This window comes from Dromaius novaehollandiae, chromosome 10, assembly GCF_036370855.1.
Source record: "Dromaius novaehollandiae isolate bDroNov1 chromosome 10, bDroNov1.hap1, whole genome shotgun sequence".
In the NCBI taxonomy this organism is placed as follows: domain Eukaryota; kingdom Metazoa; phylum Chordata; class Aves; order Casuariiformes; family Dromaiidae; genus Dromaius; species Dromaius novaehollandiae.
Window position 1 is genome coordinate 1467124 of NC_088107.1, and position 12379 is coordinate 1479502.

The 12379-nt window shown below is 52.9% G+C and overlaps 1 long non-coding RNA gene across 1 annotated transcript in view; it reads right to left on the minus strand.

Moving 5' to 3' along the window:
- Nucleotides 1–5136, minus strand: part of LOC135329384 (uncharacterized) — a 15289-nt gene extending 10153 nt beyond the window's left edge. The window contains exons 1-3 of the long non-coding RNA XR_010390844.1: nt 5014–5136; nt 4511–4584; nt 2718–2853 (exon numbers count right to left, since the gene is read on the minus strand). This is a non-coding gene — a long non-coding RNA (uncharacterized LOC135329384). The remainder of the gene's footprint in view (nt 1–2717; nt 2854–4510; nt 4585–5013) is intronic.
- Nucleotides 5137–12379: the final 7243 nt, after the last annotated feature.

The window sequence follows — 12379 nt, forward strand, 5'->3', positions numbered from 1 at the left end:
TTCAGATATTGGTCGGCACAAACCTGCTTTAAGAAAAACGCCGCTCTGCAAAGCATCTCCTTTAATCACGTGATTTACTATACCATACTATTCCTTGTGGGTTGGAGGCCTCGTTCCCCTCAGCAAAAGACTTTCTTTAAACGAGAACACCGCGTCTGTGCGTTCTTTCAGCCGTTTGCAGTCATAGCTGTGCAGCACTTCAGATTAAGTTTAAATTGGCTGAGGTCATGTGCGTTATAATTTAAAACTTGTTATCTGAGCTCAATAGTCCATTAAAAAGAATACCTCACTGCTGAGAACAATTCGGAATGATCGCATCCGCTAAAACGAGCCCCGAGACTGAAAAAGAGGGAACGGAATAACATTTGATACCTAAGAAATAGTGATCCCTTCAGGTCCAAGTTAAGTGCACGGGCAGAGCACTGAGCGAGCCACGCCGTGCAGCTGCAAAGCCTCTACTAGGACGGAAGATAATGCAATCGAGGATAATAAACACTGCAATGAATTCCACAACTATGATTTGATTTTTTTCCTAATTTTCTTTCTGCAGCTAGGATAAACAACTTAAATTAGACTGAGTCACAGAGATGAACAGTTTGTGCTACCTCAAACGTTACAAGTTCCCTGGTAGAAGCGACGGCGCTCTGCTGCGGGAGGGTGAATTAGGAGAAGGGAGCAAGTCTCGTCTCTTCAGATTTCTAGAAAAATTCTCTCCTGTGCACAGCTGGGGCTCAGTGATGAAAACTCTCAAGTCCACAGCCAGGCTGTGGACAGGGAGCACTTGTTTCAGAGCAATGTTTTCTGCATGAGAGGCAGTGCCAACAGAAAGCAGACGTCCTAGGACTCCTCCTGCCCTGACAGCAGTGGCTGGATGGGACCCTGGACGGGAATTTGTCACCTGGCAGATCATCTGGACATCACACGAAACTGCCTCCGCACAGCTCGCACCACCTCCATAACAGCAGCTTCACATTAATTCAGGCCACCTGGATCACAATTATCAAACTTGAACATGTGAAATTAGTTATCTAGAAGGGTCTGAGCTACTTGATTCAATTCAAGCATGCCTGAAAGCCAAGCCAGCCTAAATTCAGCAGCAATTTCACATGATGCTTTCAAGAGGGCCGAACCTCCCTTGCTACCCCCTTTACTCACCGCCTCGGGCCCCGCGGCAGAGCATCCTCCCCGCCGGTGCTCCAGCACGGCTTGGCCGCGCGCCTGGGAGCAGACGAGGCTCCCAGACAGCAGACCCCTCCGCCGGCCCCGCGGGACCCCCAGCTCCTTTCACCAGGGGCGTTTGCAGCCCTTTCAGAGACAGCTAGAAGGAAGCTGTTTCCCTGCTTTACCAAGACTTGTTCCCTTTGGGCAGGACTGGAAAGGCCACAGCACCATCCTTGACCAACCATGCCGTAACATCCCATTAGCAGCCTCCTCCTTGCAACTACTACACGCAGACGCGATTGCAGCATCTGCCTTCCCAGGTGGCTCAAAGCCTTCTTCTGAAGTCAAGCCTCTACTTCTTCACATCTGCATTAGTTTCTCCTTCCTTCACATTTATGCTCCGATACATCTCTTAGTCACAAGCATAACCTCCTTTGTAGGCTGTTTTTCCTGCTTAAGGAAGCAAATTTCTTTTTGTCTCCCTTTGCAAGATGGGCTCTCCATAGCCCACGCCGTCCTAACCGCTGTCCTCCGCGCCTGCTCTGCTTCAAACAGGCTTTCCCTCGCAGATGAAGGCCCATGAGCGGGTGCAGTATGTAGTGTATTACCTAGGACTAACTTGTTCTGCGTCCATACAGTGATTTTGTCCTGTCCTAAGTGGGAAAACACCTCCTGACAACAGAAATTGCATTCTCGCTTTGAGAGCTGAGTCATACCCCGGGTCAAGGCTGGGATGCACCTGAGAAAAGAGCTCCAGACTCACGCTGGGGACCACCTGCAGAGCTCAGGTTAGGAGAGGTGACAAAGAACGTGCGACACGCACGGTTTGAGGACAGGTTACAGCACTGTCAGGAGTGGCGTTTGCTCCTTTGCAACCTGGCTTGGTCATTCAACTGTGGTGGGCAAGAAAAGGGGCCTCGGGAAGCTGCTCCTTCCTTGGCTTACCTGGCGGAAAGGAGGAGCAGGGAAAGAGCAACGGGGAGAGGCAGCAGAAGGAAAGAACTGCTACGAAAGATGAGACAAAGAAAACAGCACGCAGCACTCAGCCCTGTCTCCTTCATGCACTCCCATATAGTTACGTTGGCAAAGAGACCAAACCCTTGGAAAAACAAGCAAAAGCCCTTTCCCCATCCAATAGTCGCATGAAAACACACACTATTTGCCAAGCTTTCAACTTGTGAGATAAACATCTGCATATTCACACATCTTGCAGGCTTGTTCTTCCCACCCCTTGTCTGTTCAGATGGAAAGATCTTCAGGTCAGACACTTGCACCTTCCCATACTTCTGGGTATTATCAGCATGTTTTGGATAATTCCTCAATACCGGCAATTAACAGTAGCCCCTTTCACAGGCACTGACCAACACAGAACACGAGAAGACTTTCCTAGGAGAAGGCATATTCTGTGTCATTAATCAGCCCTCCCAAATTCACCTTTTTAAGAGAACAGCCCTGTTTACTTTGCAGCTCTAAGGAGCGAGGACTGAAGCAACGTTGTCCTCAGGCAACGCACCAGGGATAGGCACGTCGGGTAACACGTACGCACACACCCTTACCTGTTCACACCGCTGCCGTAACATCGAATCCAGGATCGCACGCGTCGGACCACCTACTCTGCTCGCCGCTCCGCCTCTCCTCGCGCCTCTGCCATGAGCGCTCATCTCCCAGCCGCTCCCAGAAAGTCATCAGGTCCTAAACAAACAGAAAAAAAAACTTGTAAGATCATCAGGCTGGTGGATGCTGGGGGGTCGAGCCCTTCGCTGCGTGAGCGCAGGTCACTCGTGAGACGAGCTGAGCCGCAGGGATTTGCCTCAGCCGGAGAGGGGGCTCCGGGCCTCTCCCCACGTTCTCCATTGCCCCCTTTTCCCTCTCAAGCTCTTCCTAACCCTGAACTTCACCCGACCGCGCGGTTCGGAAAGGAGTCACGATACTCTGCACGTTCTCCAGGGAGCACCGAGCAGCAACGCACAGCCAAAACTCAGAAACGACGCCGGTCATTTATCCAGTCGTGACTTAGCCTTAGGTGTCCAACGTATGGAACAGGGTGAATAATTAACATAGCAAAAAAAGCAACCGATATGTCACTCTGCAATCAACACCGCCTGCCACGAACCAGGAAAATACAACGAAACTGATGTCCTGCAACCCCAGAAGCAGCCACACAAGCATTTCATCAAGATCTCGCGCTAAAAGTGGGAAGTCACCAGAACGCAACCGCCTTGACGCGGGCTGGGGGCAAGCACACAGCCGTCGCTCCGGGATCGGAAATCCCTCCCCATCCCCGATGCCTGCGCGTCTCCCCGGGACGCTGAGCCGGCAGCACCTCTTTGCTCTCACGGACATCGGGGACGAGGACGGTCACCTCACCCTTCCTGTCCTTCCCACAGCGCGGGACTCTTCTATTGCACGTTTTGCACTGAGGCTACTCGTCCTCGTCCGCTGCGGCGGATCCTGCTATCCCTCCCTCCGGAGAGCGCTCCGCAGCTCTAGATGGAGACGGCGGAGGCTCGTCGGGATATCTAACAGTTCTTGCTGCCACCAAGAGACGGACGTAACGTGCTGCTGCCACCGAGGACGGGATGGGTCAGAACACGCTGGATGCCGAGAAGGAGCGTAACAAGCGAAGCCACCTCGTCACCCAGGACACGTCACGCAAGGCTGCGTGACACACGGGTACATGCCTGACGCGGAGCCCTCCCACGCGCGTCTCCCTGCAACGAGCAGTTCCTGCCGGCAGAGCTGGAGCCATCAAAGCTTCCGAGCCCTGCAGTGGCCAACGCTGGGAAGGTGCCAGGCAGCAGCTGGGGCCGGAGCCCGTTGAAGCAGCGAGGAGCCGGGCCGAGGCAAAGCAGGTAACCCCAGGGCCTTGCAGCGCGGTCCGCCACCGCTTCCCCCGTCCCTGTCCCCGTGCACGGCTGTTTCAGAGCCAGGCAGGGATGGAAACGGCTCCTGGCAGTTCCCAAGGCCGCTGCCATCAATCATGCGCCCAACAAGTCCCTTACTGTCAGCTCACAACACGCGTCTTTGCTCTCGTGGCGGTTGTGCTGACAGTGCTTCGCCCGCTCGCACCGCGGACAAGGACAGGGACAAGGACAAGTCCCCCGCCAGCCCCGCTCGGCCGCGGCCACCCTGCCCAGGCCGCCCTCCTCCCCCGCGCCCGTGCCGCTTCCTCCGGCCGGACTGCGTTTTCATAATCACGGGGATTTTCACCCGTGTCTGCTTTTGAACGTCTCCGTGCACAAGAGCTGAAGACAGGCAAGTTCGGGAGGTCCTGGGGCAGAGCCCTGTGCTCGGTATCACGGCCAGCAATGAGGACAGGAGTGTGCAAAAAAAAAGTCAGGAACTGTACCGTGCATCCTGAAATTGGAAGAGAGCTGACAGGCAGCACCGTCGGGGTTCTCCTCCTCCTCCTCATCGGATTTGCTGCATACAAAAACGAAAGAAATAATAGGTCTGCATAACTAACCCTCACACAGACTCCTGACAGGGAGCCGTACGGCCTTATACGCAGAGAAGACACGCTGACACAACGGCAGCAGTCTCGTTCCCCAATTTTCCTCAAGCTTGTAATGATCTTTAAAAGAGACCTCATGTGAGTTCTCTGCCATTTCCCCTCTTTCTTTTATCTTGGTTACGGTTTACGGTTATGTATCTGCCTCTGGACAAAGCAAGGTCTAATTAGCCACAAGCCCCTATTTATCATTTATCATCAACTAAAGTATGCTGCAACAGAGAATAAATTTGATTTTTTTTCAAGGAGGATCTTCAACTTCTGCCAACAGCATTAACAATCTGTAAAGTAATGAGGTGCCGTTGATGGTCTTAGACAGGTCTAGACAAAAACATAATTACCTTCTGTGCTGTTATAGTTCATTAAGGCAGACGTGTTGTAGACCAAACCTCTACATCACAAAGCGCGGCTCAGTCCAAAATATTAACGACATAAGAACGAATGGACCTCTGACCTTTCCTGATGTCCTGTGGATAGAACCAGAACGGTTAATGGGGCGGTTTCACATCTCTCTCTCTGAGCAATTGCTGCAGAAAACCAGGGCCATTATCCTGCGCTTCTGCTCCACATATTATCCGTATCGCTAGAAGTCACGGCTATATTAAAAGGCCTCTAAAAGAGATCACTGGACGGGATGTTTGTGATTATCCGGCACGCAGCTACAGAGCACGAAACCCCCCAGGTCCACCCGCACGCAAGCAGCGGAGCGCCCCGGCCCCAGGGCAGCCCTCGCGTCGGAGGGCTCGCTCGGCGCCAAGGAGCGCCCGGCATTCGTGCCACGTCCCTCCCAAGAGCGGCTCGGGGTGACGGAGGAGGAGGAGGAGGAGGAGGAGGATGCACGCACGTACGGTGCAGCTGAGCGCGTGGGTTGTATCCGTGAGAAACTCTTTGCAGCGAGAGATGGGCTCACTGGATTTGCTTGTCGCTGATGCTGTCTCAGCCCATTCTTCCCCCGTGCAATTCAGCAGAACTGCCTGTTCTTAATACGCTGGGAGTCACAGTGCCGTCCCACCCGAAACGCTGACATTTCCAACCGGAGCCGAGCCAGAACTGGAAGGGCAGCTCCAAGCAGGGCCAGCGCTTGAGCCGATGGGGAATCAACACCTCGGGAAGGGCAGGAGCTCCTGCCCCGGCCTCGGGAGTGGGAACGCTCAGGGCACGGCCTTAAGACGTATCCCACAGGGAAATGGCCTACCTGGGCCTGAGGGGCTTTTCTTCTTCCTATTCATCCCAGGACCTAATTCCCCCATCCGTTCTCAGGCCAAATACCCGGTGACCTCACTGGAAACCTTCCCCATACAAGGTTCCCAGGATTATGGGTTTATAAATGAAGCTAGAACAACAACAGAAGCTGTTACAAAAAAGCAGTGCCATTTTATGCTGTAAATTAGTCCTTCGGTCCCAGGTTTGCAGGAATCCTGAGCTCCGTCCTGAGGAGCTGCACCCGTCCAGGCTGGTCAGCCCCAGGCGTGCGTCCACACACGGCTGCTCCCCGCCCGCAGAAGGGCTTCGCGGGGCCGGCTTCCCACCAAAAGGTGATCGCAGCCTCAGAAAAACGTTGCTCTGTCTGGAAAGAAGTGCCTCTAAAAATTTGCAAACATACGCAGTATTTTTCCTTCTAGAAGAGCATCCAAAAGTGCTCATGGAAGAGACAGAATAAACCAAAACGCTTCCATCTAATTAACCCAAACCGCAGTTTTAACGAGGAGGAGCTGGCCTGATGAAACCTGTTTACGTGTTTGCCATTATTCGCGAAACGTCTTCGTTAGGCAAGAAGCATTAATGACGCTCTCCACGTCAGGAACTCTACCAAAGAGGGCGGGCAAGGGACAGGTTGTCTCGGTTTTGTTCAGATCAGCAAGGAACCGTACACTTCCGAAAATTCGCTTCTCCAGATCACGCGGCCGTAGGAAAATCTGCTAAGCACAGAAAAGATCACTTACTTTGGGAAAGGGATAAACAAGAGGCAAAATAACAGAGATGAGCAAAACGCTTTAAAGGAGAAGATCGGATGCTTTCATCTGGGAGGAGAACAAAGCTGCAGACTGGAAAATTTAAAGGCAGCAAATCTAAAGCTGACAAAATGCTTCGCACAAAAGGTAGCGGGGGGCATCTGCTGCCACACGATGCAGTTTTAACAGTGTCCAGCCAGAGCCGAGCAGGACGGGTGCTCGCGCGGGGTGACTCCGACTGCCTCCAGGCAGGGCCACGCTGGGACCAGCTGGTCACCAGCCCAACCTCTCGTTGCCTCCGCTGGATCTGAACAGATCACTAGCGGTCGCTGGGTCTCCAAGCACCTCCTGCTCCTGCAGAGCAGTCGGAGCAGAGCTCCGAGCAGCCTGCCCCGGGGAGCACACGGGGAGACCACCCCGCGCCGTCCCGATGGCTCCCAGCTCGGCATCCCTCGGGCCGAGGGCAGCACGGAGATGCTCGCTGGAGGGGCAGCGCGCGTGCCAGCCGGAGCACTGCTGCTTCACACCGTTTCTCATCCCGCACCCGAAAACAAAACACTCAGGAACAAAAGCAAAGCACAAACCCGAATAAAGAGCTTCGCAGGGCTCCGGAGAGGCGGCAGCGTGGGCCAGCCCGGGGCTGCAGGTGCAGGGCAGGAGGTCTGCGGGTCTCAGGAGGGTTCAGCTTGCAGTGACAAAACCTTCCCTCTAATAAGCATAATAAATTACTTTCATACCCTACATAGGCTAGAGTCCCATGCAAATTCATCTGAGCGCTCCATCGTTATCGCCGTATCCTAATTAGGCTTCACAGCGCTGAGATCTGGACAGGACCCTCACAAGGCCATTTGTTCTTCCTTAATGATGTTCTCCCTTCCCAGTGGCTGTGACGAGGGATGACTGTGTACAGACATAAAGGGCATCTCGTTTTGTTAAACGCAACCCTTGATCTTTCTTTGGAAAAAAAAAGTCCGGGAGCTGCATCGCACACAGGGATCGTCCTTATCACGCTGCATCTCCCTAACGAGCAGCTTCATCTCCCTGGGAGCTGTTCTCTGCAAGGCGCCAGCCTCGCTCCTTTTTAATAAAGGAGCCCCTCAAGGCAGGAGAGGGGACCACCGTTACAGGCATCCCTGCTACCGGAGCCCAGAACCCCACCCAACGGGTTTTTGGGGCTATGAGACACATAGACGCTTTGGTTCCCATCAGCATCGCACACTCCGCTGAGAGGTTTCCTGTGATATACCTTTCGTTGCAATTAAAAAGACCACAGTAATTTGCCTCATGGTTCAGAAAGCGTTGTCCCTCCCCGCATCTGCGGTCCCGCTCTGCGCCGACCGTAGGCATCTCCGGCCACGGGCCCGGCGCTAAACCCGCAGCGCGCGATGTGCCGGCGGGGTTTCTCCAAGCCGCTCTCAGATTTCCCGGTTTTGATGAATCTAAGGCATTAACCGAATGCTATTGCATGAGCGTCCCGCACGCTGCCTCTCCGCAGAGCGTGCCACGCGTGCCTCCGAGTTTGCAAGCACGGCAGCGACGCGAAGGCGTAAACCCCTGGGCGATCGGTGTCACCGGCTCTCCGCCTGGGAAAGCTGCGCTTGAGCCTCGCGTGATGCCCTGCTAATTATGAGCTTGCTTTGCTAGGGGAGGCCCTTTGTGCAAGCAGGTTCACACGATCCAGCCCGAATTTTAGGAGCCGTGGGCTCCGCAAGGTGAGTAAACCGAGGACTCGGCGTTGTGCAACGCTTATTAAACGCTGATGCTGCGTACGTCCCCACCCTTGCAGCTGGAAGGCCACTAATCACTTTTGTAATAACTGTACGGAGCGTCTGCTCACCCACAACTCTTTGCTGAAATTAGCAGACGAGTTACCCCGGCGCTCCCCCGCTGGGACCTTCCATTTTGCATGAGCAAATTCTGGAAACTTTGTTCGTACGTTTAATATTCTGCAGGCAAGCAGTGCCGCTGATCGGGAGACTGCTTTGGCACCCAACGCCTGCAGGATTTAAAATTAAAGGAACAGCATATTGCATCTAACCAAGGACACTACTTGTTAAAACATCCTATTATTTCCTGGTATAAAGAGAGAAGCTTCTCTCCGACCCCAAATTCACTGTTGGGACTGAGAACAGTTGTGCCGGACACTATTCAGTTTATGTCTGCCCCAAAGTAAAGGGTGATTCAGACTGGAAAGGCTGTGCTTCGCCTCGGGAAGCACCCTTAAAGCCTCGCAAGCTGGAAAAAAAGGCAGCTAGAACATAGTTAGCATTTAAATGGGCTGCACTGTTGATAAGAGATCATAATAAATCAGGATATTTTTCCTAATAGTTCTACCGGCAAAATAAAATGAAATCTGCAAATGAGACTGAGAGAGATCTAGGCCACGCTGTTTAAAAGCAGATAAATCCTTGTGCAACGGAACCATCTTGGCTTCAGTGAAACCATTCCCGATTTACGGGGCCGCGGCATCGCGTGTTCCCACGGCTCTTCTCACGCCGAGGCTCGACAGCGCTTTGGACACGTGTCCTCGGCGGCTCCAACTGCTTCCCAGCCGTAAATGGGAATAACACCACACTGCAGGGATGCTGCGAAAATCAATTAGCGAACGTGTGCGTGGTGCTCCGGTGCTATCCAGAAAAAGCCCACGAGGATGCAAATAATCCTGCGCGGGGAGCAAGGTCTGAGCCGCAGCGGGAAGCGCGGCCCCGGAGCAAAGTCAAGGCACCGGGAACATCATTTCTGGGCCCTGAACAGGACACAGCACCCACGGAAATAAACACGCGAGATGCTGCAACGCCTGTGATGAAAGACCAAAATCAGGACCAGGAGACCAACGCAAGGCCGATTTTCGGTTTGCCGGTTTTCGGTGCGATTTGTGCATACGTGGGATTTTGCTAAACTGTGACAAACAATTTTAATTTACTCCTGCCAGCTAAAATGGTAATTTCTCCCTACTCCTGTTTTACTAAATTGCTACCTTTATTTTTGCAATGTGTATATAATTACCAAATGTTACTAGGTTCTACCCAAAATGTCTCTCCTTAGAATAGTGGGGATGTCTGCTCACTGCTGTCATTTTTTTTTAAATGTTATGATTGATAAAATTAAACTGTGAAGCCAGGCATGAAATCTGTCTCATATATATCTTTTTTTTTTTTTTTTTTTTTTTTTTTTTTGCCAATAGGAGAAAACAATGCCAGTCAGAAATATTCATGAAATGATTCACTGGAGAACGGAGGGAACTTGTGTTTTTTGCTTGAAGAACGTAATAAGACATCCAGAGCAACTCCAGGCTGCATTGTTATATTCAATTACTTATGAGGCCCCAAGTTTCTCCACTTTAATTGCTCGAAGCAGGGAAGCTTTAGTCACAGTGTAATGTACCCAGGCATGTATGGGGTTTAATGAATCATACTAACTCTGCACTCTAAGCAATTAGGTAAATCTAGCTGTTAGTTAGTGAGGCATAAAATAAATTTAATCTCTCTTCTAAAAAATCAATTATAGCGCTGTAATGTATAATTCAATTTGGGTCATGCTACATAAATTTTCTGTTTTTAGTATGTTTTTAAAGCGGTTGTTATTAGATTTTGCAGGCGGTATGCGCGGGGTACACGGCCTTTCAGGGGGCGCGGAGGTAGCTCCTGCGTTTGCGTCTTTGCCCAAGGCTCGTTTCCAGCAACGGGGCCGTTCGCTGCAAATGTGCAAGTCCGGAGAGCGCAACCGGGGGCCGGACGAGCCGACGAGGCCGCGCCAGGATCAGCGCAAGGGAAAGGGCTGGATCCGTCGTTATTTGGGGCTCGTCACCTCCTCGCCTCGCCTGCGCAGAGCCCGGGTCGGCCCCGGCCGCGCGCTGCAGGAGCGAGGAAAGGTCCTGGGAGCGGCACGGCCACCAACAGCCCCCACCTCCGGGACTTTTCTCCGAGAAACCCGTCCCGCCGCCTCCGCACCGACGGAGCGGCTCGAGGAAGGGCGGTCTGGCCAGGGGCACTCGCGGGGCGCGGACCCGGGCAGGGGCGGCTGCCGCGCACGGCACCCGGAGCGACGCCGGCACGGCAGCGACCGGAGCGGCACCACGGGCACGGAAACCGCGTTGCCCCCGCGCCCTCTTCGACAGTCCCTGGGCTTGCAAAGCCCGGCCCAGCTGACTTTCTCCGACCGCTTCCGAGCCGTGGGGACTCCAGGCTACATCAGCTACGGGCTAGGGACAGCCGCAGGCACCCAAGGAGCCCCGGACGAACGCAGCAATCGCGCAACGCAGCATCGCACGGGACTCTCCCTAAAGAGGCACCGTACACGACGCACGTGGCATCCACGCAAAACCCTTGCAAGCACCCGGGTTTAGCTTCTAGCACTCAATACAGGATCAGACGTGACACCCGAGGGCGACGGTCCACCTTGCACTGGAAGATGCTCCAGCAGCAAGTGAGGAGGGACAACCTGGAAGGCAGCAGCGAGAAGAGACCTCGGACGGTTGCTGGAGGCAACCCAGGTGAGGCAGAAGCAGCTCCACAGCTTTGGCAACAGGAGAGCGGATGAATCACGGGCTAACGCCTCAACACGGGAAGCGCTGGCTGCAAAAAGTGCCCATGCTGGTAACGGCGTTGGAGCAGCGGCCCTTTCCAAGGGGAAACAAAACAGCGAGAGCCCTACGGGCACCTCCCAAGGCGATGGCACGGCGAGGCCGCCCCGGCAAGAGGACAGGATGGCACGCTGCTGCCATCTTCTCTACACGCTCGCACGGACTCTCACTCCTGGGAGACGCACGACGCTTGATAGCTACCTCTGCTGCTCCACAGGCCCTTAGATCTCACGTAGCAATGCAAGATATTTTTCTTTCATGTGAAAATAAAGCACAAAAGGCTTTACTGGCTCTTTGACAAGACAGACAGGATCTCTTGGAAAAGCTGTGATTTAAAACATGTTTTTCCAGAGGGATTGAGCACTAGACAGGTGTAATATCTACAGAAGGACTCAGGTTTTTTCACAAGCAGGTAAAAACTTCAATGTCTCATTTGAAACAGGTATCTGAGGCCAAGTTCAGCCCACTTACCCCGAGCAACTGCGAGTGGACTGTGCATGCAAAGATGTGCACGCGTCTAGCACCGCTGTTCGAGAAGTGATGAGACATCACACGCACATGTCCCACGGTGCTGCAAATCCCTGAGCTTGCTGGCTTCTGCAGTCAGTATTTCTGCAGTTTGGATGATTTGCTGTTAAGAGAGAAAAGGTGAACGGGAATCTCAGTGTATGAAATTAGAGAGTTCAGAGCATATTAACAACGCTGGCATAAAGATTAGTTGGCAATACAAACAAGCCTGATTCACCACTAAATGGAGGAATTGGAAGCATAAATTCTACAATTCTACATCTCCTGCTCATGCTGCTTGACATAATTGAAATCTATTTTGCGCCTGGAATGTAGATAGAGCAACGCACCAAAGCCACATTTTACAAATTCTCAGGAATACTCTATTTTGCCCTTCAAACAGTCGGCGGAGCCCTAGCAATAAAGATGAATAAATTGTCCCTATTTATATCCTTCAAAAGACAGCTTTTCCATTTTGCAGGCACTTGGGTAAAATAAGCAATAGTTTCAGGAGGAGCCGAGCGCGGTGGCCGTGGACGGATGCAGAGAGGAAGGCAGGACGGCTCTGACGGGTAAAGCGCGAACGAACGCCGAGCCGAGACTTCGGGAGAGCTTTTCTAAATACTTTCTGATGATGCATTTGACATGGAAACAGTGGGGATCACA